The sequence below is a fragment of the Narcine bancroftii genome, chromosome 1 (genome assembly GCF_036971445.1).
Source record: "Narcine bancroftii isolate sNarBan1 chromosome 1, sNarBan1.hap1, whole genome shotgun sequence".
NCBI classification, from domain to species: domain Eukaryota; kingdom Metazoa; phylum Chordata; class Chondrichthyes; order Torpediniformes; family Narcinidae; genus Narcine; species Narcine bancroftii.
The window spans coordinates 109017034-109043605 of NC_091469.1; the positions used below are offsets into that span (position 1 = coordinate 109017034).

The 26572-nt window shown below is 40.7% G+C and overlaps 1 long non-coding RNA gene across 4 annotated transcripts; it reads left to right on the plus strand.

Annotated features, from left to right (window-relative positions):
- The first annotated feature begins 563 nt into the window (after positions 1-563).
- Positions 564-26436, plus strand: LOC138742152 (uncharacterized). 4 transcript variants are annotated; one of them, XR_011344011.1, is made up of 6 exons: positions 564-733; positions 13036-13086; positions 15996-16154; positions 22669-22901; positions 24097-24253; positions 25988-26436. It is a non-coding gene; the product is annotated as an uncharacterized lncRNA (long non-coding RNA). The 4 variants fall into 4 exon arrangements; XR_011344028.1 differs by lacking the exon at positions 15996-16154 and having other exon boundaries at positions 572-740; XR_011343993.1 differs by lacking the exon at positions 15996-16154 and having other exon boundaries at positions 574-733.
- The last annotated feature ends 136 nt before the right edge of the window (positions 26437-26572 follow it).

The following is a 26572-nucleotide window of genomic DNA, read 5'->3' on the forward strand; positions in this document are numbered from 1 at the left end:
TTCATCTTCTACTCCTGTCATTTTAGGGGGTGGAGGTCCGCGGTAGGACTTCTCTGTTGTGTTCCATGTACGGTTCCCAAATTTGTTCGAATTCTGTGATGTTATTTCTTAAATTGTATGTTCATTTCTGAGGCAAGACTCCTCGCAATAGTATGTCACTCGATGTATTTTCATGGCATGACGCCCTAGATTCAAAATCCTCTCCCTTCAGTGATAGTGTGAAGATTGAGGAATGAGGAATCATCACACAGGAGGTGGACTTTGCACTTGGAAAGTGCTTAGTGCGAGGTTACAATTTATATAGTAATGTTGCAGCTGTATAAAAATCTGGTAAACCACACTTAAGAGTCTTGTGTTCAGTTCTGGTTGCCTCGTTACAGGAAGGTTTAGGATGTGGCCTGGATTAGAGAACATGAGACAAGGTTGACTGAGCTAATGTTTTTCATTTTGGAGCAATGAAGGTTGGGAGATGACTTTGGACTCCAGGCTTTTTAACCTTTCATAATATATACTCATGACTGGGTCCATGAGCAAACATTTGCAAAAGCCGAGACATGGAGTATTTGCGCTTGTTTGTAGTCCCTGAAAACCAGGACATGGCTTCCAAAGGTTAATAGAGCTATATAAGATAATGAGAGGCATAGATGGACAGACATCATCTTTTTCCCAGGTCAAAATAGCAAATACCAGAAGACATCTTCTTAAGTTGAATGGAGTAAAGTTCAGGCAAGAGGTAGGAGGTAATAATTTTTAAATAAAGAGTGGTGGTGCTGGAATGCATTGCCGGAGAGTGCCGGATCATTTCACAGAACGTCCACGCTCTGTCCTCAATGGCCATCTTGTGCTTCCATTTGTATGCCATTTCAGCTCCCCTTCCCAAGCCAACACTGATCTGTCTATCCTGGGCATTCTCCACTGGTACCAACATTAGAATTTTCTGATTTAATGTATTGAGTCCTCTCTTTCTTCCTCTGTACCCTTCTGTTCTTCTCCCTTTCCTCTCTGTTTTCCCCCTTTTCCTTTCTTTTTTTTTGTCCGAAGCATGCCCAGTTGAGCATGCTACTGGTGAATAATTGACTATTCTGTCCATGACTTTACTGATGACTGGAGATTAATAAAAAGGCAGTGGTTAGCCACTTGGGATTAGTTCAAGTTTTACAGACAGGACTAACTAGATTTACATTTTGCACCACTGGGTTTGTCACAGTAGTATAGCTATAAAGAAATAGTTTGTTTAGACGTCTTGCTATTTCTGTATCACCGAACTACAAATGAAATGTTGTCAGGGTCCATTCCTTTTTTCTTTTATGTGCTTTTAACTGTAATTTACTGTAACTATGTCATGACCTACAATTTGTCCAGCATAATTTCCATGTTCTTAACTGAAACCACTCTAACACAATCAGCTAACAAGCATGGTATCAGACACTCTAGCTTTAATAACTCCCAAAATTATTCAGAAAAGCATTAAAAATATATAAAAACTTCACTCTGTGTGGTGTGCTGTCGGTCAGAAGCAAACACACAAAACCAAAAGACTGTACAACAAGCTTTATTTGACGTAAAACTCTACAGAACCAGGTGTGAGACTGTGCTGCTATAAGCTCTGAGAGTGACTTCGTAAGGGCCGGCTCAGGCTTATATCCCGGAGGGTGATTGACACCTGACCAGGTGGGGCTTGGTCCATTCAGGTTGGCTGATTGACAGCCGGCCAGGTGTTGTCTTGTCCCCATGCTCTTCTGCAGGTACAGAGGTTGCCCCCTGCAGTAGGCCAGTGGTGTACCTGAAGTGTCAGTTGATGAAGTAGACAAAGACAATGTGGTCAAACAATAATCATGGCTTTTATTAGCAGAAACTCATGGTACAATAATGAAAGACAATAGGTGTATACACAGTTATACCCGAGGGGAATGTCCTTAACAGTAGAGATAATGCACAGCCAATGTTAGTATAGCAAGGCTCGCCAGAGGGGAGACAGGCAGCTTGGCAGACATTCACCACAGCTTCCCCCCGGCAGAAGAAGGGTTAAAATCAAAAGGACAGCTGCTAGGAAAGACTGAAGCAAGTGATACATGGATACCGTGTTTGGCCTTGAGATACTCTAACAGCCAAAATACGCCAGTATTGAGCAAGCAATCGAAATATAATTAGATGTTTTATGAATATGTCAGCCTATCAGGTTGTTTACGAATTCTGGTGCTTTGTCTCAAAACAGGTGGCTCCTTTGCAACCCTGGGAACTGGTACAGGTCCTAGGTCTGTAATGTGGGAAGGACTGGCTTCTGGACCTGCCCCAGAATCGGCAGCATGAGGCAGTGGAGCCTCAGCATGACCAATGACCATCTGAAAGCTTACTAGAGGTCACAAGCTGGTGGGGGGGGGGGGGGTGGGGGGTGGGGGGTGAGTCCAACCTCTCAGGCTCAAAATACAATTTTATTTTTCTGTTTGTTATTTTTTATATCTAAGTTCACAGATGATCCCAGTGTGGGCAGTCAGAAGATTGCAGAAAGGACTGGGAGGTACAGAGACAGACTAAACAGATGGTTCAGGATGTGTCAGATGAATCATAATGTTGAAAATGTGAGGTCATCCACTTAGTAAAAAAATGCAAACAGCAGAGTTGTTTTAAAGTGGCAAGTGAATGAAAAGTTTCAAAGCTGACAATTATGAAGGCAAACAAAATGTTGGCCTTTATTGGAAATTGATTTCTGTACAAAAGCAGAGACATGGTTCTCCAATTATATGGAGCCATGATTTGACTACATTTGCCGGATTATATTCAGATATGTCTCCTTGTTTAAGGAAATGTATACTTGCTATGGAGGGAGTGCAGAAAAATCTGACCAGATTTATTCTAGATATCATTTACAATAAAAGGAGAAATCCAGTAAACTAGACCTGCTGTATATTTTCTTATCTTCTGAAAGTAGAATTTTAAGGGAAACAAGGAAAAAAATTGAGTGCAGGAAGGTAATGCTTAGGTTAGATCAGCCATGATCTTACTTAATAGAGGAACTGTTATGAAGAGCCAAATAATCTACTCTTATATTCTATTTTCCATATTAGCTCTGGTGGGCAGAGGAAATGAACAAAGGTAGTTTTTGCGGAGCATGTTTTCTGGATTACATTACAGGATCACTGAGGAGTAGAGGGACATTGAGTCAATGTACATTTCACGTGAAACAAAAGCAGCCGCACGATAAGCTTCACGATTGTGAGTAAAATGAAAAAGTTAGTCTGAGCTGGGATGATTTGAGAGCTGGAGGAAAGAAGTGGACGTGTTTCATGAGGTGATTGCGATTATGGGTTTGGAAGCCGTTCTTAAAGGACTCTCGATAAAATCAGAGAGAGTTCCTCTAGTCCTAATCTTTTGCCCTAGCAGCCTCTTCTGGGGCAAAAGATTACATCATCCTTCATCAGTTCTACAGGGATCATTTTCTTTGTGACTTCCTAGTCAATTCGTCCCTTCCCAGCTCTCCCTGACCCTTGGCATTTTAGAACATAGAACATTCAGCTGAGAATAGGCCCTTCGGCCCATGATGTCATGCCAACCTATATAAACCTATCAACAACCTAAACCTCCACCTCATACGTGTTACTCCCTATTTTTCCTGCATCCATGTGCTTGTCTCAGAGTCTTTTAAATGTACCTATTGTACCATCCTCTATCACCAACCCTGGCAATGCATTCCAGGCACCCACTACTCCCTGTGTAAAAATACTTACCCGTGACATCTCCCCTCACATGTATAAATGCCCTTTGGCATTTGCAGCTGTTACCCAGGGAAAAAAGATGTTGGCTATCCACCCTATTTATGCCTCTCATAATCTTGCAGACCTCTATTAGGTTACCTAACTGAAACAGCCATTGCACCTTGCTGGGCGATCTACAAACCCTCAGCCATTGCCTTTTAATCCAGCCTGATGCATGGTTGTTTTATGTTTCCTGTTTCACAACAGTAATCACTGATCAGAAGCATTTCACTGTCTGTCAACAAGGCTGATGTATTCTAAGATTTTAAAGTTATATAAATTCTGTTAAGTAAAAACACAGAAATTCTGCAGAAACAATTGTTCTTAAACCTCCATCGTCATCAGCACCCAGCCCTTCCAGGTGATGAGGCAAAGCTTCATGTGCACCTACTCCAGTCTCATTTACTGCATTCAGTGCTCCCAATGTGCCCCGCTCTACAATGGAAAAACCAATTACAATAGCCTTCCCGATCTGTTGCTCGCATTTCATCTTACCTCCCCATTCCCACACTTCCAGGGCTGAAGCCTTATACTAACTGGTGGAACAGCCTTTCATGCTTCACATTCTGCCGAGGGAGTCAACAATCCAATGACATAAACACTGCATTTCCCATAACCCTTGCATCCTGTTTTTCCCTCTCTCCTTCCAATCCATCCCCAATACGCCCATTTTAGTTGCCTTTCCCCCACTCCTCTCCAACCCCCCATCCAAATTTCATCCACCTCTCCCCACACATTTCATCAACAAGACCCCCCTCCCCCTCCAGGTTCGACCCACCCTTCAGCTCTCCCCTAGCGGTCCCCATTATCGCCTTCATTACTTATCAGATTCTAACACTGGTAGCCTTTGTGTACCCACTCATCACCCTCCAGCAGCCGTCTCCTCCTTTCGCCTTTCCTCCCACATTTAGCTTCATCTTCCCATTTTTTTCCTCACTGTCCGTTTCCAGCCATCACCCACATGTTTCCAACTCCACCCCTCCCCCCTCTACCTGGCTACATTCATCCATCTTCCTTCCTCTTCTAATTTCTGCTTCTGCCTCACCACTTCCCCCCTTTGTCTTTATATCGCTTTCTTCCCTCTCCAAGCTTTATTCATGATGTAGAGACTCAACCTGAAATATTGACAATTTCCTTTCCACTATAGATGCTGCAGAGTTCGTCCAGCAGTTCTAGATTCCAGCATATGCAGTCTCTGTCACAGTACATATTGTGGATTGGATATATCGTGCCAAAGTTTGAGGAAGCGTGGTAGATGAAGTGGGAAGAGGGCAGAGGGAGGGTGTGTTTGCTGATTAAGTTAGCTGCTTTATTCTGGATGGTTTTAGATTGTAGGAAGTGCAAGTGGAGAGTTGTGAATGAATCTATTGATTGACCCTTTGCAGGTCGCACCAAAGATAGATAAATTGAGTTACTCACCAGAGAGTAATCATCTTCTAACCTACTCTGCAGTATTTGTGGTTATGTTGATGATCTGGTGAACAAACATGATCCCAGGACTGACAAGGATGAAAATTTATTGATGGCAATTTCATGGAATATTAATGATGGAAGCTGATCATTGGTGACATCAGTGTTGCTTGTCACTTCTCAACCTATGTCTGAATTTTAACCAGGTTTTGCTGCATACTTTATAATTATAATTTGAGAAATTACAATGGTAGTTGAAGATTATGCAGCCATCCATGGATATCCTAGTATCTAGCATTTTATGCTGGAGGAAGGTAAAGTAGTTGCAGTCGATTGGCCCCACAAGACTGTACAGAGGAACTCCAGAAGCTGTGACCTGAGGAAGAGATGATTGCCTGCTCCAGATCTGAATTAAGACTGCAATGATGTCTGGAGGTGAATGGCCCTTGCAGAAGCTGTTCATTAAAAAGCAGGTTATTGGTTAACAAACAACACCTAACAATCACAATGACCCATTCCATCACTTGATTGAACGTGACATGATAGAATAGCAAATAGCTGGATTGAATTCATTGTGTCTTTAATGAATAATTTTTCACTTTGCAAGTTAGATCCTAAATAAACAAGTCCGGCTTATTAAGAGACCAACTTCTTAATGCTGGTGTCAGGCTAGTGATGCATTTACTGAATTCTGTGTTCTTAGCTGTTAATGAATGTTACCTGAGTGATTTGAAAGTACCTTTTGAACACACTGTACCGGGCTGAACCGCGCTAAACTATGAACCAGATCACGGAGGTTGGAGTCGGCAAGAACAGGAAGCCTTGAAGCACTGGGCTTGCAACCAATCACCAGAGATGACGTTATTCTGGGCTGAGCGTCGTGAAGACCGTCGGGAGGGAGGGTGCTTTAAAAGCATGTGTAGTTGGTCTTACTCAACTACGAAGACTGGAGAGTTTAGTTCATACTAAGCAACTACGGAGGTGAACCCCGATGGGCACAAATGGCAATTTGGACCCAAGTCGACAGAAGAAAACATTCAGAACGTGGTAGTGCTTAAACTGCCTACCTCTTGGACCTCACAGCCTGTAGTCTGGTTTCAGCAGGAAGAGGCCCAGTTCCATGTTCGTAAGATCACAATGAACTCCACCAAGTACTAATATGTGGTTGGTTCATTGGACCAGGACATGGCAGGAAGGGTTGTTGATTTCCTGAGTCAACCCCCATGAGTATAACAGGTTCATGAAAGCACTACTGACTTGCACATTCAGACTGACACACTGCGAATGAGCAGCAAGGCTGTTACAAATGGACTGAACGCCGACTGCCCTTATGAATGAAATGCTGGTGCTAGTGTATGGCCACAGGCCCTGTCTGAATTTTGAGCAGTTGTTCCTCAAGCAGGTACCTGAGGACATTTGTCTGCTCCTGGCAAATGACGATTTTGACAACCCCTGTGAACTGGCACCCCGTGATGATATCCTCTGGCATGCAAACAACATGGCGGAGCCACCATAGATTTAGTTGCTACGCCATGCCAGAGAACTTGATGGGTCAATGCTCCAGGACACAGGGCAGTGACGACATTCCAAATAAGAAACACTGGCATAATTATCATCAGACTTGGGGTTCTGTGGCTGGTTGTTGCTGCCCGCCTTTGGTCATACCAGGGAAATGCCCAGGCCAGTTGTTGCTAGTGTCTGCGATGGTTGGCCATTCAGACAACCTCCTCTACCTATGGGACTGGCAGTCAGGTCGAAATTTCCTAGTAGACACAGGAACGGATGTCATTGTTTCGCCTCCTATGGGCCGGGACACCCATAATGGAAAGTCTGGACCATCCTTACAGCTCCTAACAAAAGCAATATTAGAACATATGGAGTGCGGACTATTACACTTGAATTTGGCCCTCACTGATTGCAATGGACATGCATGTTGTCTGATGTATCACAACCTCTGCTAGGCACAGATTCCCTATGAGCTAACTCTCTATTAGCAGAACAAAAGGGAAAGTGGTTGGTTAACTCCAAAATATTCAAATTCCTTGCCTTACATCAGGCCACTCTGCCAGCACCCCATTTGGTCTTGGTTACATTCTCCTTGAACGAGTACACCACGATCTTGGCAGAATTTCCAGCCATAGTCACCCCGCAGCTCTCTGCTGTTATGCCCAAGCACAGGGTCCAGCATCATATCCCCATGAGAGGATCACCATTGCACACCAGGGCATGCAGGCTACCTCCGGACAAGCTATGAATCATGAAAGGGGAGTTCCATAAAATGGAGGACATGGGCATAGTCCATTATTTGGGCAGTCCATGGGCATCCCCCTTGCACAAGGCACCAAAAGCTACTGGAGGATGGAGACCATGTAGAGATTATCACTGGTTAAACAACGTCATGACAGCTGACCTGTACCCTGTCCCGCATATCCAGAATTTCACTGCAAACCTGGATTCTCCAAAATCGACCTGCTGAGGGGATATTATCAAATTCCAGTCCACCCCAACGACGTCCCGAAGATGACGATCATCACGGCATTTGGCCTTTGTGAATTTTTGCCTATGTCTTTTGGGTTGCGAAATGCTGCTTAAACTTTCCAGCAACTTATGAACTTTGTGGGCTGTGGCCTCAATTTTGTATTTATTTACATTGACGATATATTGATCACCAGTTGCTCTCGTCAAGAGCATGGCCATCACTGGTGTCAACTATGCCAACAACCAAGTAACTATGGGCTGACTATCAATCCGGCTATATGCCAGTTTACTTGCCCTCCATCGATTTCCTCAGCCAATGGATCGAACAGCATGGAGTGATGCCACTCTCTGACAAGGTGGAGGCCATAAAAATGTTTTCCAGGCCAAAAACGATAAAAGATTGCAAGAGTTTGTCAGCATGGTAAATTTTTACCATTGGTTTTTGCCATCAGAAGTCTATTTGGTATCAGTTACATACTCTTCGAATGAGTATGCCAAGAACATGGCAGAATTTCCAGCCATAGTCACCCACAGTTCTCTGCTGTTATGCACAAGCATGGAGTCAGGCATCATAATCCCTCAAGAGGATCGCTACCAATAATTCTGCCTGGCCTGCAGGAAAAAAGAAAATCAGGGTTGTATGTAACATCATGTATGTCATCTGGCAATAAATCTGTACATTGAACTTTGACCTCTGAACATCAGAAATAGGAGCATCAAACCTACTCTACCATTCAGTAAGATCGTGGTTAATCTGATTGTGGACTCATCTCCCCCTACCCTACTGTTGTACATAACCCTTAGTCCCCCTCTTATTGAAAAAAACTATCTGTGTTTTAATGCATTTAACGAAGTATCTCTACTAGACAGAGAATTCCAATTTGGGAAATTCATTTAAAAGTGTGGTGTATAGGAGTGTCAAATCTCTGGAATTCTCTTCCATGATTATTGGCATATGTACATTTTGTTATGGGGTATATTATTTTTTATATGTCTTTAAAAGAGATAGATTGTGGGGGTGGGGGGGGTTTAGTGTGCAGGCCACTTCACAGAGTAACACTTCACAAAGGAGAGCTCCTTCTTTGGCTTGGCTTCGCGGATGAAGATTTATGGAGGGGTAAATGTCCACGTCAGCTGCAGTCTCGTTTATGGCTGACAAGTCCGATGCAGGACAGGCAGACACAGTTGCAGTGGTTGCAGGTGAAAATTTGTTGGTTGGGGTTGGGTGTTGGGTTTTTCCTCCTTTGTCTTTTGTCAGTGAGGTGGGCTCTGCGGTCTTCTTCAAAGGAGGTTGCTGCCCGCCGAACTGTGAGGCGCCAAGATGCACGGTTTGAGGTGATATCATCCCACTGGTAGTGGTCAATGTGGCAGGCACCAAGAGATTTCTTTAGGCAGTCCTTGTACCTCTTCTTTGGTGCACCTCTGACACGATGGCCAGTGGAGAGCTCGCCATATAACATGATCTTCTGGAGACGTGACCAACCCAGCGCAGTTGGATCTTCAACAGCATGGAATCGATGCTATCGGCCTCTGCCATCTCGATTACTTCGATGTTATGGATGAAGTCGCTCCAATGAATGTTGAGGATGGAGCGGAGACAACGCTGGTGGAAGCATTCTAGGAGCCGTAGGTGATGCCGGTAGAGGACCCATGATTCGGAGCCGAACAGGAGTGTGGGTATGACAACGGCTCTGTATACGCTTATCTTTGTGAGGTTTTTCAGTTGGTTGTTTTTCCAGACTCTTTTGTGTAGACTTCCAAAGGCGCTATTTGCCTTGGCGAGTCTGTTGTCTATCTCATTGTCGATCCTTGCATCTGATGAAATGGTGCAGCCGAGATAGGTAAACTGGTTGACTGTTTTGAGTTTTGTGTGCCCGATGGAGATGTGGGGGGGCTGGTAGTCATGGTGGGGAGCTGGCTGATGGAGGACCTCAGTTTTCTTCAGGCTGACTTCCAGGCCAAACATTTTGGCAGTTACCGCAAAACAGGACAAAATGCAAAAACTTTGCTGAAAGTGAGACATTGAGGCACCAGTGATTTTGGAAGGACAATGAAACTGCTTTGAAAGAAATTTTCAAAAGCAGGTGCAAATGGAGAAGTTAGGGCTCAAGTGCTGATAAGATCTTTCAAAGGTTGGGTTTGGAGCCCTGCAAGGAATTCTGGTTTTTGACAAGCAGAGAGAGAATAGGCTCCACTTGCTTGGATGAGTACAACTTCAATAACACAAATGAAGCTCGACACAATATAGGCCAGAATGGCCCACTTAATAAGCATCTCAGTCACAACCATTCACCCATTCCACCACCAATGCAGGGTAGCAGCATTTTGTACCATCCTCAGGATGCATTGCACAAACTCACCAAGAATACATAGACAGCATCTTTGTTGAGCACATTTGCTCTTTCCACTGCAACAACCAGGATCTCACCTGAAACAGCCGCTCTCAATTCCACATCAAATTACCACACTGACATGTTCGTCGATGGTCTGATTTCCTGCCAAGTTCAAGTTGCATGTAACTTGGAGGAACTGCACCTTACATTTTGTCTTGGGAGCTTTCAAACAAACAGTCAACATGGACGTCCAATTTCTGGTAACCTCCCCGTCTTTGTTGTGCCCCAACCCCTTGCTTTTCCTGATCTCTTTGACCTATTTCTTCCTTGTTTTTTCCACTCCCCCCACACTCTCACACCATCCTTCTTCCTTTTCTCTTCTTTCCTTTCATCAGAGTGCATCTTCCCCTTCCCTCATAAGGTCTTCACTTTTTGTTTTAGCTGCCTTTGATCCACAATGCTTTATAACTATGCCCAGCAAAAATTAACCTCAGTCATGAGAATTTATGGGAATTGCTGCACCATTTGGAGAAGTTATTAAAAAATATCCATGGTTCTTGGAGATTGAAACCAATGTTAGAGACAAATTGCTAGACCTCTCTCATATCTGGAACTTTATCACTAGGCAAAGTACTGTTCAGCCAGATCACAGAACTTCAGTGTTCCGGAGTACATCGGCTCTGTGAAGGAGACATTTGTACTTACCAAAATGTTGGGAGGTCGATTTGCCATGGGATAGCAAATTATGCCTCCTCACAAAAATCTTTCTCAAACTGATCTCCCTTAATACAATTATTGAAACGTGCAGATTGGAGGAAGGGTATATTTGCTACCTTTTTTTTAAATGAGTTACAGCATCATTGAGTTTTACAGCAGAAGCAGTCTCTTTGCCCTAACTTGTCTATGTTGAAAAAGTTGTCTACCTAAGTTACTCCTATGTGCCTGTCTTTGGCCCAAATCCCTCTAAACCTTTCTTATCCATGTATCTGTCTGAATATTACAATTATACCCACCTTTACCATTTCCTCTGGAAGCTCATTCTATATACTCATCATCCTCTTTCTGAAAAAGTCCCTCAAATTCCTTTTAGATCTTCCCCCTCTCACCTTAAATATGTTTTTTAGTTTTAGGTTCCCCTTCCCTAGGGAAAAAAAATGATGGCTATTTACCTTATTTTGGTCCTCTTGATATTATTTCCATCCATGAAGACCCCCCTCCCCCTCCACCCTTAGTCTCTTATACCCTAGCGAAAAAATGTCCCAGCTTTTTTAGCTTTTCCTTATTATACAAGCCTATCTGGTCCTAGTGACATTGCTGTGAATTAACGAGTGAATTGTCGTACAATTTCATTTCATCATAGTTCTCTGATCCCAGATATTGATTTTTTTTTTAAATCACAAAACTGTACTGGAAAAACCCCAATGGAACTCAGGAGTGAGACAAACTGTTAAAAAAAAATGCAGAAAATGTTTGAAATTGAAATGCTGAGAAAATATTTTTTCTAAATTACTCCAGATAAACAAGATATTTCAATAAAAGTGTGTGCATGGTCAGAGTTTGTGAATGTAACCACATTCAAGTTTATTTATAACTCAATTGTACAAGTAAAAAAAAAGTTAAAGAAACACAGGAGCTGTTAGCTTAAAAGATAGAGTCACTATCTCGGAGGATCTTTCCTGGAACCAACACACCAATGGCATCATGAAGAAAGCCTCTACTTCCTCAGGAGTTTGCGGAGGAGCTAGTGGAGTTGTTCAAGTGAACCAGTACGGACTTGAAGGGCCGACATGGCCTGTTTCCATGCTGTAAATGGTTATATGGTTATATAAGTACAAAACAGTGTTTTCCGGTCCTCGGTCCATCACGCTGCAAACTCCTAGAGACATACAGAAAAACAATACATATGCACTGTACTTATGTGGAATATTAAAAGAAATAAATATTATTGTTCAATTAATAGTTGAATCACGGAGGATTTGTATGAGTATTTACTTAAAGAATCCTATTAACTAAATCTCAGTTGTGGTGAATGAATGGAAGGAAAATGTGAGAGGGGTGATCTGATCATTTTTTCACTGGGGAGGGGAGCATGCACTCAGCAGACTATTTAAGGAAATCCCCCATGACTTACTTTTCAAGAAAAGGGCCTGACAATCACTTAATGCAATGCTATCTTGGAAACCTGATGCCTAAAAAAATGGGACTGGTGTTTATTGCTCCTCTCCATTCCCCTTGGAAGTGTAATTGGTGAGCTAAAATGAGTGAAGGCCCTCTTTGGGACCAGAATACTAAGCAGCTACTTGTCTGTAAATTGTTTCAGATGAACAGCTGGATAGGTGTGGTTATCGTCAGACATTTTCAGGCTGGAAATTAGTGGTCACCCTGTGAATTTTTTTTCTGCGGTCAGGCACCTTTTAGGATTATCTTCAACCTCATCATGCTTTGGTAAGGCACTGGGTATAGCAATTGGAATGCCTGATTGATGTCACTATAAATGGTCAGACCTCATTGATGTGGAACAACCAGACTGCCTGAACTCATGGGACACTGGCAGAATGTTTGTTTGGTTGGTGTGGATGGGCAGAGGCTTTTCCCCATGTCTGAAATAGCTTACACAAAGGGCCATGGTTTTAAGGTGCTTGGGAGTAAGTGCAGGGGGGATGTAAGAGGTATGTTTTTTCACACAGAGAATGGTAGAAGTGTTGCTCACAATGGTGGTGGAGGTATGTGCCAGGAACTTTTAAGAAACTATCAGATAGATACATAGAACTGAGAAAAATGGAGGGTTATGTAGTAGAGAAATTCTAGGCAGTTGGAAGAGTAGGTTGTTAGGTTGGCACAATTCTGTGGACCAAAGGGCCTTTGCTGTAGATTACTCTAATGTTAGACAGCAAGTAGATTTTCCTGAGGCACAAAGGCAAGAATCATTCTCATTTTGCTCCAAAAAAACCTCTTTTCAATCAAATTTTCATCCTTTTTGAGCATCCTTGTTCTTCTCTTTATGGACTGACAATTTGGTTATGTATCGCTTGCCATTGTCGTGTGTTTTCTCTTCCAACCAGCACTACAGAGAAATTACAGCAGACGAACAACCGTTTGGCTCTTTGGTCCAGGTCAGTGTTTATGCTGTACTTGAAGCTTCACTCAGACAATTTCATCCACCCCGAATTAACATATTGATAGCAACCAGATTTATATGTCTTAAAAAAAAATTGGACATGTTTAGCAATGTTATCATCTTAATGCATTCCAAGAGTTACCTGTCAAAATCTGAAGCTGGACCATAAATGGTATTTGGACAGGAATGCAAAAGCAGAGGTAATGATGCAGGTTTTAAGCTGTTCCTCAAGGAGAAAGGCAGATCTAGGCCATTAATGAAGAAATTACAAGAAGACTTAGAACATTGGAAGGATTTACCACTAACACTGATAGGAAGGGTAAACTGCATTCAAATGAATATCTTCCCAAGGATGCAATACCTATTTCAATCGTTACAAATTCACCTAACAGAGAAATTCTTCAAGGAGCTAAAGAAAATAATAAGGAAATTCTTATGGAAAGGGGGGAAACCGAGGATAGTGCTAGATAAATTAAAAGAATGATACAAACAAGGGGGCTTACAGCTACCAAACTTTAAGAATTATTATAGAGCAGCACAATTAAGATACCTCTCAGATTTTTTATCAAACAAGGGAAAAACTAGATTGGACCAGATTAGAGCTAGATAAAATAGGGGAGAAGGTACCTGAACATATACTGTATAAGTGGGAAGAAAAGCTGGTGCAACAGGGGAATTCACCAGTACTGCACCATCTGCTTAACATTTGGAAGAAGATTCACGTAGAAAGAAAAAAAACAAATGATCAACTACCAAAATTAATATTGACGCAAAATCAGCTAATCCCTTTCACAATAGATAACTTTTCCTTTAGAGAATGGGAGAGAAAAGGGGGAAAAAGAATAGAAAATTGTTTTTTGGGAAATAAATTATTATCTTTTGAACAAATGAAGTGCAAATATGGTATAACTCGGGGTACAATGTTTGCATACCATCAACTTAAAACCTTCTTGAAGGACAAATTGGGAAGCAGGCTGAGGTCACCAGAAGGAAGCAGTTTTGAACATGTGATTACAGACACAATGATAATTAAAAGATTTATAACAAACAAATAAGCTGTAAACCCAACCAAAAGTGGGAACAAGATCTAAACATAAAGATAAAGAATGAAACATGGGAAAAGCTATGCTCTGGAACTATGAGAAATACAAAAAACACGAGGTTATGCATGATACAATATAATTGGTTACACAGCCTATACACCATGCCCCAAAAGTTAAATAAATGGGACCCAACAGTATCAGATAGATGTTTTCTCTGTAAGAAGGAAACGGGAACAACAGTACATGCAATTTGGGCATGTGAGAAAGTGGAAAAGTTTTGGGAAGATCTAAACAGGTATTATTAAATAAAATCACAAAAAGCAACATACCAAAAAATCCAGAGGTCTTTCTTCTAAGTAATATAAGAAGTGAAGAACTTGGCCTCGATTTGGATGGAGCACAAAAAATATTTATTATGATAGCCTTAGCTGTAGAAAAAAAATGTAAATTAGAAGATAGCCTGAGAATATAGCAATGGTACATAGAAATGAATAAATGTATTCCATTGGAAAAATTAACATATAATTTAAGAAATAACATCACAGTATTTGAACAAATTTGGGAACCGTACATGGAACACAACAGAGAAGTCCTACCGCGGACCTCCACCACCTAAAATGACAGAAGGAGAAGAAGACGAAATGAACTGACCCAGTATGTCAAAGTAGATGACACAAATTTCTTGTTTATTTTCATTGTGTGATGACATTGTTTAATGGGTTTAATGTATCATTTAGGTTGAATGTTGAGTGGGTGGGGAGGGGGGTGGGAGGGAGGGAGGGAAGGGAGGGGGAAAAAGGGGAAAAAATGACACTGTGTATATTCAAGAGGGAACGGTTTATGTGTATTTTGGTCAGTTCATAGTGTGAAAAATTTTTTTAAAAATTTAAAAAAGGAGAAAGGCAGAGAGAACTTGGGAAGAAATTCCAGAGCTTACGGGCCAGAGAGCTAAAAGAACACCATAGAGTGCTATTGCACAAAAGATGAATGCTGCACAAGAGATCTGAATTGGAGCAATGTAGGCTTGCTGCAAGTTTGTGGGGCTGCAAAAGATTCATCAGCAGAGAGCAATTCAGATATTATCAGTAAATATGTGACGTTCTAAAGCAGGTCCAGGCATCAAAGCAGGTCACCAGCTCTGTAGCGGTAGATGAAAATGAGAGTCCAGTCAGGAGAGTGTTGTTAAAATAAATAAAAGTGACAGGTGTTGGAAATCATAACCAATCCTCTTGACCACACTTTCCCGTGCAACTGCAGAAGTTGCAACTCCAACCCTTTCTAACCCCCTAGGGACCCAAACTAACATTGTAGATGAGTCAACAATTCATTTGGACTTCTTCCAAACAAATGCATTTGTTCACAATGTTGCCAGGTGTGCCAATGAGCTTCTGCCATTTTAATTCCCTATTCCACCCCTACTCGGTAACCTCTTGCTCTGTTATAACAAAGCTCAATGCAAGCTTGAAGAACAGCAGCACAGCTTCCAGCTGGACATTTTGCAGCCTCCTAGACTTTTCAAACTACCTGGCAGACTCTTGTCTATATTCATGTGGTGGTTAGCGCAACACCTTTACAGCGCCGGTGATGAAGACCAGGGTTCGAATCCCGCTCTGTTTGTCAAAAGTTTGTACGATCTCCCTGTGTCTGTGTGGATTTTCCCTGGGGGCTCTGCTTTCCTCCCACTGTTCAAAACGTGGCTGGGGTGTAGGTTATTTGGGTGTAAATTGGGTGGCACAGACTCGTGGGCTGAAATGGCCTGTAACTGAGTTGTATGTCTAAATTTAAATTTAAAATTTTAGAACTTGTCAATTTCATTGCAAGTTATCTGTCTGTGAGTATAGGGTCAGTTTTTCTCTTTTAGATCAGTAAAGCTTGACCCACTGGGCATGTCCTACTGCCTCCGTGTTACCAACATATGATGCTTGCTTAGAAGAAACAGCAGTACAGTGTTGGAACAGGCCTCACAGACCCTCTACGCTGAACGTGATGCCAAAATAAACTAAATCTCTGCTGTTTGCAGGTGATGCATAGTGCTCTGTTCCCTGCATATAATGTCTATGGACAGGGCTCTTATCACACCTCCTTCCATCACTACTCCTTGCAGCCCACTTCACATACCAACTACTCTCCGTGTAAAAAACTTACAATCCACATTGGGTAGCACAGTTAGCATTGCATCTAGTGCAATGCCTTTACAGCGCTAGCAATCATGACTGGAGTTCACATTCCATGATGTTCTGTAAGGAGTTTGTATGTTCTCCCAGTGTCTGTGTGGGTTTTCCCCAGGGACTCCGGTTTCCTCCCACCATTCTAAATGTACTGGGGGTTAATTGGGTGTAAATTGGATGGCACGGACTCATTGGCTGAAATGCCCTGTTACCATGCTGTAGTCTTAAAAAAAGATGTTAAATTAAATCTCCCTTAAATCCTTCTTCTCCTACCCCCCAATAATCTTTAATGCATGCCCTCTAGTATTTGACATTTTCATCATAGGAAAAATATTCCAGTGGTTCTCAACCTTTTTCTTTCCACTAACATACCACTTTAAGTAATTGGTAAGGGATTGCTTAAGGTGATATGTGATTGGGAAGAGAAGGTTGGGAATCACTGCTCTACCCCCAAATGTTACTGAAATATTTTGCTTGAGAAAAAATGACACTGGCCCATTTCCTTTGGAGTTATGAACTGTACACACAATGAGTCAATGAGGGAGGATTAAAACAGTGGTTTTCAAACTTTTTCTTTCCACCCACATACCACCTTTAAGTGGAATGTAAGTGGAAAGAAAAAGTTTGAGAATGCCTGGTTATTCTAAGTATGTATCTCATAATTTTATAAACTTCTATCAGATCTCTGATGTTCCAGAGAAAATGCTACAAGTTTGCCCAACCTCTCCTTTCAGCTCATACTCTCTCATCCAGACATCACCCAGTAATGTGGATGAGGGTAGCGCAGTGGATGTTGTCTATATGGACTTCAGTAAAGCCTTCGATAAGGTACCACATGGAAGGTTAGTTAGGTATAAATTTTGAGATAGTCAAATGGATTGAACATTGGCTGAAAGGGAGAGGCCAGAGAGTGGTAGTGGATAATTGTCTGTCAGGTTGGAGGCCGGTGACCAGTGGTGTGCCTCAAGGATCTGTATTGGGCCCATTGTTGTTTGTTATATACATTAATGATCTAGATGATGGGGTGGTGAATTGGATTAGTAAATATGCAGACGATACTAAGATAGGTGGAATAGTGGATAATGAAGAAGGTTTTCAAGGATTGCAGAGGGATTTGGGCTGCTTAGAAAAGTGGGCTGACAAATGGCAGATGGAATTTAATGCTGATAAGTGTGAGGTGCTTCATTTTGGTAAGAAGAATCAGAATAGGACATACGTGGTAAATGGGAGAGCATTGATGAATACAGAAGAGCAGAAAGATTTAGGAGTAATGGTACATCGTTCCCTGAAGGTAGAAACTCACGTGAATAGGGTGGTGAAGAAGGCTTTTAGTATGCTGGCCTTTATCAATCATTGCATGGAATATAGGAGTTGGGAGGTGATGTTGAGATTGTATAAGACGTTGGTGCGGCCTAATTTGGAGTTCTGTGTGCAGTTCTGGTCGCCTAATTATAGGAAGGATATAAACAGAGTGGAGAGAGTGCAGAGAAGGTTTACCAGAATGTTACCTGGGTTTATGCATCTAGAGTATAGGGAGAGATTGGACAGATTAAGTCTTTATTCTTTGGAGCGTAGAAGGTTGAGAGGGGATTTGATAGAAGTATTTAAGATTATGAAAGGGATAGACAGAGTGGATGTGGATAGACTATTTCCGTTAAGAGGAGGAAAGATTAAAACAAGAGGACATGAGTTAAGAATTAAGGGGCAGAGGTTTAGAGGTAACATGAGGGGGAACTTCTTTACTCAGAGAGTGGTAGCCGTGTGAAATGAGCTTCCGGGAGAAATAGTGGCGGCGGAGTCAATTGTATTATTTAAGAAAAGGTTGGACAGGTATATGGATGAGAAGAAGATGGAGGGTTATGGGCATTGTGCAGGGAGGTGGGACTAGAAAAGGGTGTTTGGTTCAGTGCGGACTAGAAGGGCCTAATGGCCTGTTTCCGTGCTGTAATTGTTATGTTATGTTATGTTATATGTTAAGTTATTTCTGTTCCCTTGCTAAAGCCTCCACATCCTTCTGATAATGAGGTGCCCAGAATTGCATACAAAGCTGCAAGTCTGGCTGACCAAATTTTTTATGTCTGACTGCATTGTTAGCCTTTTACTGCTTCTATTAAGTCAATTAATTGGATAACTCCTAAAACTCGTCCCATGGCAATTCTAGTCTCACACTTATGGATGTTACTGTTGTTAACCTCATCCTTCTCTCCAACTTCTCTGCAACTTTAAACTATCTGCTTTCCCAGTTTTTACATGGTACTAACTCTTCTTTATTCTGATGCTGCCTGACCTATTGAGTGTTTCCATCATTTTCTGATAGCCAGCAGCTGCAATGTCTAAAATTTTCAAAAATAGTGAACATGGCTGCCACAAAGAAAAGATGTGGGAAAGGTTCCAAACCAAATTGTTGACCATTCTACTTTTCCTCTCTGATGCTGCTTGGCCTGCTGAGTTCCCCCAGCAGATTATTTATTGCTCTGGATTGCAGCATTTCTTGTGTGTCTCCATGTCCAAACTAGGCTGAACTCAGAACTCAGAACTGATCTTCAAAATGGGGTTTCAACAAGCTGCCAGCTTGTCATGTCTGCAGAATCCAGTTCTCTCTCTCTCTCTCTCTCTCTCTCTCTCTCTCTCTCTCTCTCTTAGAAAAAGTGTTGGTCTCTCTCTCTCTCTCTCACATTGCAAAACCACATGACCTTCTTAGAACATTATCCAGACAGATTGTGACCCAAACATCTGAGCCCATTCATCTATTGCTTTCAAATCAATAATCCATTTACACCTGCTTTTGAAGTTCTTTAGCAAAACAGTCTCCTTGTTTTATTGTCTTTGCAAAGGCTTTCGGTTCCTGCTTGACTCACTTTCAGCAAAGCTCTTGCATTTGAAATGAGATCTGTTTTGTTAAGTGTTTGTGTTTGTTTGTGACCTACACTATCCCCACAATCTGTCTCCTTAAAAACATCTATATACAATATAAAATATGATATAATCCATCACAGTTGCTCCGTGTGTCCCAGCTGGATTATAATCAATATGTAATCAGAGATTTGCTTCATGATTTGCTCATTGCTGGATCATGCATAAAAATCATAGGTTGTAGGATGTGTTTTTCTACCAGTTTCAGTTTTCAATTACAAATATCAATATGGCTCAGCACAAATTATGTCCAGGAAATAATGCCAGTGTTTGTGTGAAATTATACCTGGAGGTACCTGGTCCTATTTCATGATGAGTTGCACCTCAACAGGAAATGAGTGCAAACATTTCAGTGTACACAAAATAATGTTTACATACATTTTATACATAAATGTGGAAATATATGCTTTGTGTACAATTGCTTTGCCAAATCAGTGCTTTTAAAGGACCAACATTCAAAGAGGATATTTTGTCCTCTCTGGGACAAGTGACCGCCTGCAACCTCTCATTGAATTGCTTTGCCTGTATAAATCAATGGCCATTCTAAGCTTCTTAGCCTCAGGGCCAATCCAGATGCTTCCATATGTCATAATTCACCATCCAGTGCTGCATTAGAGAGGTTGGCCGTGCCCCATGTTAAAAGTTTCATTTAATTTTCTTTGAGTCCTCATAAGAGTGGAGTCTGAGATTCACCTCTCTTACAAGCTTCCCCGAAAACGCAATAATTCATAAACTGCACTTGCGTGATATCACACCGTACAGAGACCTACCTGGCAACCTCCTGCCAGGAACATCTTCCTGCAGTCTTTTTTTGCACAAAGAGCATGCCTCTGGCATTCACAGTTTCACATCACATTATCCAGGTCTCTCCAATTCCCTCCCCACCCTGTACAAGCATCATATTTAATTGCAACATTCCATTGTAGATGAAAAGATGCTGCTTGTATTGTGATATATCCTTTTCTGAGTTGCCAGCACTTGTGAGTATTTTTTATAAATCAATAGAAAGGTTGAGCTGCAATTAACTGAATAGGTCATTACACAGGGGAACCAAACAATGCTGCTTACTAAAGCTTGTAAATTAATATAATAGTTCTTTTTCAGACTTCTATACTCGCAATCAGAGACATCCACAGTGCTATTTGGACATTGCTAAATTGAAGTCAATTTCTCAGCTTGATATATTGTCCTTCCAACACAATGTGCATACTTCTTCCACAAGGGGGCACTCCCACACAAGGAAACTGCAGAGTAAAACTGCAAGTAGAAAGGTCTTCGCAATGTGATAGTCTCAGAATCAGAATGTATTGTCATGGACGTGCCATGAGATTTTTGTTTTGTGCCAGCATCACAGTGCAAACTTTTATTTAACCCACCTTGCAAAATAAAGAATAATAGGGCAAGAAAGAGAAAAACTCAGAGTAAAGCAGTGTCTGTTATTTATTGTTCCTTCTGGAACCTGATGGCAACGGGCAAGAAACTGTCCTTGGGCCAATAAGTGCTCATCTTCAGACTCCTGTAACCATGTTACGGATGGTAGTAGAAAGAAGAGGGCGTGGCCTGGGTGATGGGGGGTCTTTGTGGATAGAAGCTGGGTTTTTTAAGACACCGCCTCATGTAGATGTCCTCGATGGAGTGAAGTCTGGTGCCTGTGATGTCACAGTCCGAATTAACAAACCTCTGGAGTTTTTTCCTCTCCTGAGAGTTGGTGCCTCCATACCAGACAGTGAGGCAACCAGCCAGAATGCTTGCTACAGTATACGTATAGAAGTTTTCTAGAGTCTTTGGTGACATACCAAATTTCCTCAAAAAAGCATTCCATTGGCAAGCCTTCTTTGTAACGTTGAAGTGTTCAGTCACAATGACAGCACTCCCGTCATAATGACAGCACACCCGTCATATTGACAGTACTCCTGTCATATTAACATGGATGACTGATGATTGGTATTATTTCAATAGAATCTCATTGTCAAACTCATCTACCTGTGTTTTCTTTTCTAATTCAACAACAGACTGGGGAAATTACTCCTTGACCTGTTTCTTGCCACAAAGGTGCACAATCTTGCATGCAGTTCCGGCATTGATTTTCCCTTCTTCACCAATAGTAAATAAGTCAGGCTGTTATTTACAACTGGAAATTAACATTGGTGTTCCATTATGCTTTGTCACCACATGGCTACACCCTTGCTCTTCCTGATACACAGCACAGAAAACAAAAAAAAATCAGAGCAGAAAATGTGAGCTCAGACTTGGTTGTAAACTGTGAAGCAATCTGCGGTGATGGGAGTGATGGCGTGGTTAATTCCTTTTATTCATCTTCTATAATATTCCAATCCCTGTGCTTCAGATGAATAAGCATAAAACCTGAATATAAAATTAAAGAAAAGCACAATCCTTGCTGCTTATAAACAAAAGGAAGTGACTTTGAAGAGATTGGTCTGGAGCTCAGAGTTCCATTTACATAAAACAAAGATGATAAGCCATAAAAATGAAAACATGTACATCTTAAAAAATAATTATTTCCATGTAAAGGATGAATTCCTATAATGCTTCAAACAAGCAGCCACAGAAGGAACAATTCAAAAAGGTTAAATTTTAACTCTAAATTTATTAAGGACTATTAACAAATATGACGTCTTAACTCAATTCACCCCACTATAAGTATCCTATAATATACAGACATCATATCTTCATAAACAGTGTGTATGTAAAAATAAACCCAGACCATTAGTCTGTGCCCAATATTCAAAAAGAGAAAAATCCCCCAAAACCCCAGGTCAGTCAGTCAAGCCAGTCAGTCTGAAAACACAGTCCACACAATTCAATCCCAAAGCTTAATGTCCAAATTCAGTTCTTCCAACTGAATATTAAAAGAACGTCATAATGAATGTTGGAGAGAAATGACTGATGTTGAGATGCCGTAAGCCTACGTATCCTTTTCAAGGCCTCCTTAGACAACTTCCCTCGGTTCTCAAATTGTGATTTTAAACCCTTCATTAACTTATGAGGCATGTGCCTTTCACTTTGCTCTCCAATTGGTCTCCGCTGCTCCAACTGCAGTTCTGCCTCTCCTACTGCCATTCTGAATGTTCCATTCTCTCTCTCTGTCTGCACAGCTCGACCCAACTGCACCACAAGTCACACAGGGTTCCCAGCAGAATTCCATCCTTTATGATGACAGTCTACAGACTAAAAGGTCTGTCCATGGTCTCCCACCCACAAAGAACATTTTGGTCTGCAAGAATAAAATGTTAGTAATTTATTAAGGTGTTACAATATAAAGAAAAACACTATGTTCACACAGTAACTAATTTCATTTATAAAGTTTAGCATCAAGAAATATAATCAGGAATCATATTATCCTTTCCCTTAATGTGTGTTATCATCAGATCATACTCTTGTCAAATCAAAATCCAATTTAACAAGCGTCTATACTTATTTTTCATTTTACAGAAAAAAACCCCGATGGATTACGATCAGTGTAAACATCAACACAAGAGCTAATAACTCTTTAACAATGGTGGAATAATTCTTAGGATGATCATTAAACTTCTTTGAGAAGTATGATACAGGATGGTCAATATCATCACCATTCTTCTTCTGTAACAGGACAGCATCCACAGCTTCACCACTGGTATCTACGGCTAAAAAAAAAGGTTTCTTTAAGTCTGGTGACCTAAGCACAGGTTGGTGGCACAAAATGGCCTTCAATTTTACAGCAACATTTCGAGCAAACAATTTTTTTCTCCCTTTCTTAATCAGTTTTGTTCGAGGGAGTGTAATATCTGCAAAGCTTTTACAAAATGTGATAGTAACAAATCATTTCTAGGAACCTTCAAAGAGTTTTCTTACTAATTGGAACAGGGAATTCAGAGATAGTCAAAATATTTGCCTCAACTGGCATCAACTGCCCCTGTCCTAGGACGTAACCCAGATAAGTAACAGTCGCTTGGCCAAATTCATTTTACTGAAATTAACTGTGAGATTTGCTTTTGAAAGTCGATTAAACAATTCTTCTAACTCCTTGAGTGACTTGTTCTTCCCACGTGTCAACTACTTTTAACTAAATAATTAATGTAACCACCTGTGGGTTTCAACCTTTGAATTACAGAATTGATCATTCTTTGAAATATCCCTGGATTCTTCTTCATTCCAGAGGGCATGACATTGTGCTCATACAGCCCAGAAGGTGTTAAAAATGCAGAAATCTTTTTACCCCTAACTGTTAAAGGAACACACCAGTAACCTTTCAACAAGCCAATTTTAGAAATAAATTATGCCTTCCCCACCTTGTCTATACAATCATCCACTCTAGGAATAGGATAAGCATTTGTCACAACCTTTACCTTCCTATAGTCAGTGCAAAACCTAACAGTTCCATCTGGTGAACTCCAATTTGATGTAGACTTTCTAATAATACCATTCTTCAACATGTTTGAATAACATAAGTGATATCATTAATATTAGACTTAACTTCATAGGGCCCTGAAAATCTAACCCTAAGAGGATTTGAATGTGTAGGAACAGAACCAACACTTTGTCACCAGGTTTAAAATTTCTCATCTTTGCCTTGCAATCATACAAAACCTTCATCTTCTGTTGAATAGCTTTTAAATTCTCCTTCGTTATCTCACAAACGTTATGCAACCAATCCTTGAAGTTAAAGTCATAATGCAACAAATTTAAATGCACATCATTATTAACTCACTGTTCCTTTAATAACATTAACAGACTTCTCACCTCATGTCCAAAAACCAAATCAAATGGTCTAAAACTGAGTGATTCGTGGACACACTCCCTCACTGCAAATAAAAGCAAGTGAACACCTTAATCCAAATCCTTTACATTCTCAAAACAATAAGTTCTCATCATGTTTTTCAGGGTCGAATTGAACCTTTCCAAGGCCCTTTGACTCTCTGGATGATATGAAGAAGAGACAATCTGCTTAACTCTCAAGTCATAAACCACTTGTTGGAATAAGCCTGACATAAAATTACTCCCTTGATCTGACTGAGTTTATCTAGACAGGCTAACCAAGGTGAAAAACTTTAACATCGCCTTCACAATTGCCGTTGCTTTAATGTTTCTCTGAGGAATGGCTTCCAGAAACTTTGTGGCTGCACAGATAATTGTCAACAAATACTGATTCCCAGCTTCGGTTTTGGCCAATGGGCCAACATAGTCCATTTCTTATAGCTACAATGGGATTCATCAAGTCCCTTTTGGCCTCAATGGGATTCAACAAGTCCCTTTTGTCCATGAAGGGATTCAATAAGCATGTTGAGCTTTTCCTTTAATTACACTTTTTAACTTCAAAGATCATAGGTTTGTGGCCAATTTAAATTCACAGCCAATTTCTCAAAGTTCTGAAAATATTTATTTATCTCAGCTTCCTCAAATGGAGGAATTGACTTACCTTCTCTACTGACCATAAACCTCTCACCATGACCAAGAATTTGATCTCGGGACTCTTTTCTCCTGTCATTTTCCACTCTTATCTTTTTCCAGCTAATGTAGCCTAATTTTCTCCACTGCTTGTAGTTCTAATATCTTCAGTTCCATTTCTAATCTCTTCTGTTTCTCATCTGCTTCTATTTCCAATCTCTTCAGTTCCATTTCTATGTCCAATTTCTTTTGTCTCTCGGCTGCCTCCAATTCTAATCTCTAACTCCAACTCTATTTGCTCAGCTGTTTTACTCTGGAAAATTGCTCTATACCTAATTTTTCAAACTTTCCTGCTTCTCCACCTTTTTCATTTGTGGTTCTACTGACGATATTATCAACTTGTTACTTTTCAGCCTTCTTCAAATTCCCAAGAAAAGGTAATGCCAAAAATCCCTCAATATCCATGGCTGCTAGTTTGTTGCTGTTAATTTTAATTACCTTTACAAAAGAAATTCCCTAGACCAGACTGGAATTTCCCCAATCACCAAGATCCAGATTGATTCAATCGACATCCAAGCTCACAAATTTATTTGGATCCCAGATGAGCCCCCACTTTGTTATTGCCTCAAAACAGAAGCAACACAAGATGCAATTCAAAAGGGTGAAATTTTAACTCTAAATTTATTAATGACTATTAACAATATAACGTCTTAACTCAATTAACCCTTTTATATGTAACCAAAACAAATATACAGATATAATTTCTTCATAAACAGTGTGTATGTAAAAAATAACCCAGAACATTACAATATTCAAAAAGAAAAAAATCCCCCCAAAACCCCAGGTCAGTCAGTCTGAAAACACAGTCCACACAATTCAATCCCAAAGCTTAATGTCCAAATTCAGTTCCTCCAAATGAATAATAAAAGGACATTGTATTGAACGTTGGAGAGAAATGACTAATGTTGAGTGGCCATAAGCCTACGTATCCTTTTTCAAGGCCTCCTTAGAGGGCTTCCCTCAGTTCTCAAATAGTGATTTTTAACCCTTCATTATCTTATGAGGCATGTGCCTTTCACTCAGCTCTCCAGTTGGTCTCCACTGCTCCAACTGCTGCTCTGAACGTTCCATTCTCTCTCTGTCTGCACAGCTCAACCCAGCTGCACCACAAGTCACACAGCTGTTTTACTCTGGAAAATTCCCAGCAGAATTCTATCCTTTATGATGACAGTCCACAGTCCAAAGGGTCGGTCTAAGGACCATAACACTATGGTCTAACAATGAATATGTCATATAATGTACAGCAATTGATATATTTAAGCACAAGGAAATCTTAAGTTTTACTTAATTTAACTGAAGCTGATGAATTCTAATTGATTCTTCAAAGATATATGGAGCATTCCATTGTGCCATTGGGGAACATAATTGGAACCATCCCGTGAGGAAATTATTCCACTATCAGTGTCGAGTTATTCAGATCAACAAATGGTGAAAAGAACTGGATTCAAGATTCTAACCTGAATTTTCTTTGAAAGCTTAATCAATATTTTATAGTCCGACTTTGATGAAATTGATGTCAGTAACATTGTGACCTTGTGATGTCATTTTAAATATATTGAGGTTTATTGTATTCACATTATTACAGTCATATTCAAACGCCCAGAAAATACATGAGATATTACCATGTGAACATTAATCTTGGCTAAGCTGTTAATGCAAAAGTTGAAATTCTGCCACAGAATAATAGAACTTTAGACCATTAGAAAAAGCACAAAGTAAAGAAACACTATGCTGTAATGTTCTATGTTCTAAACTTGGAATAAAAAAATAACATTTTCAATGACTGGATTACTGACAAGACCAGTGTGAATGACTGGTCTTGTTTCAGACTTTGAATCATTTTGGCAAAAAAAAACAGTTCTGGGGCAGTTTTGGATGGGCAGACAATCACTGCTGGCTGAAACAGTAATAT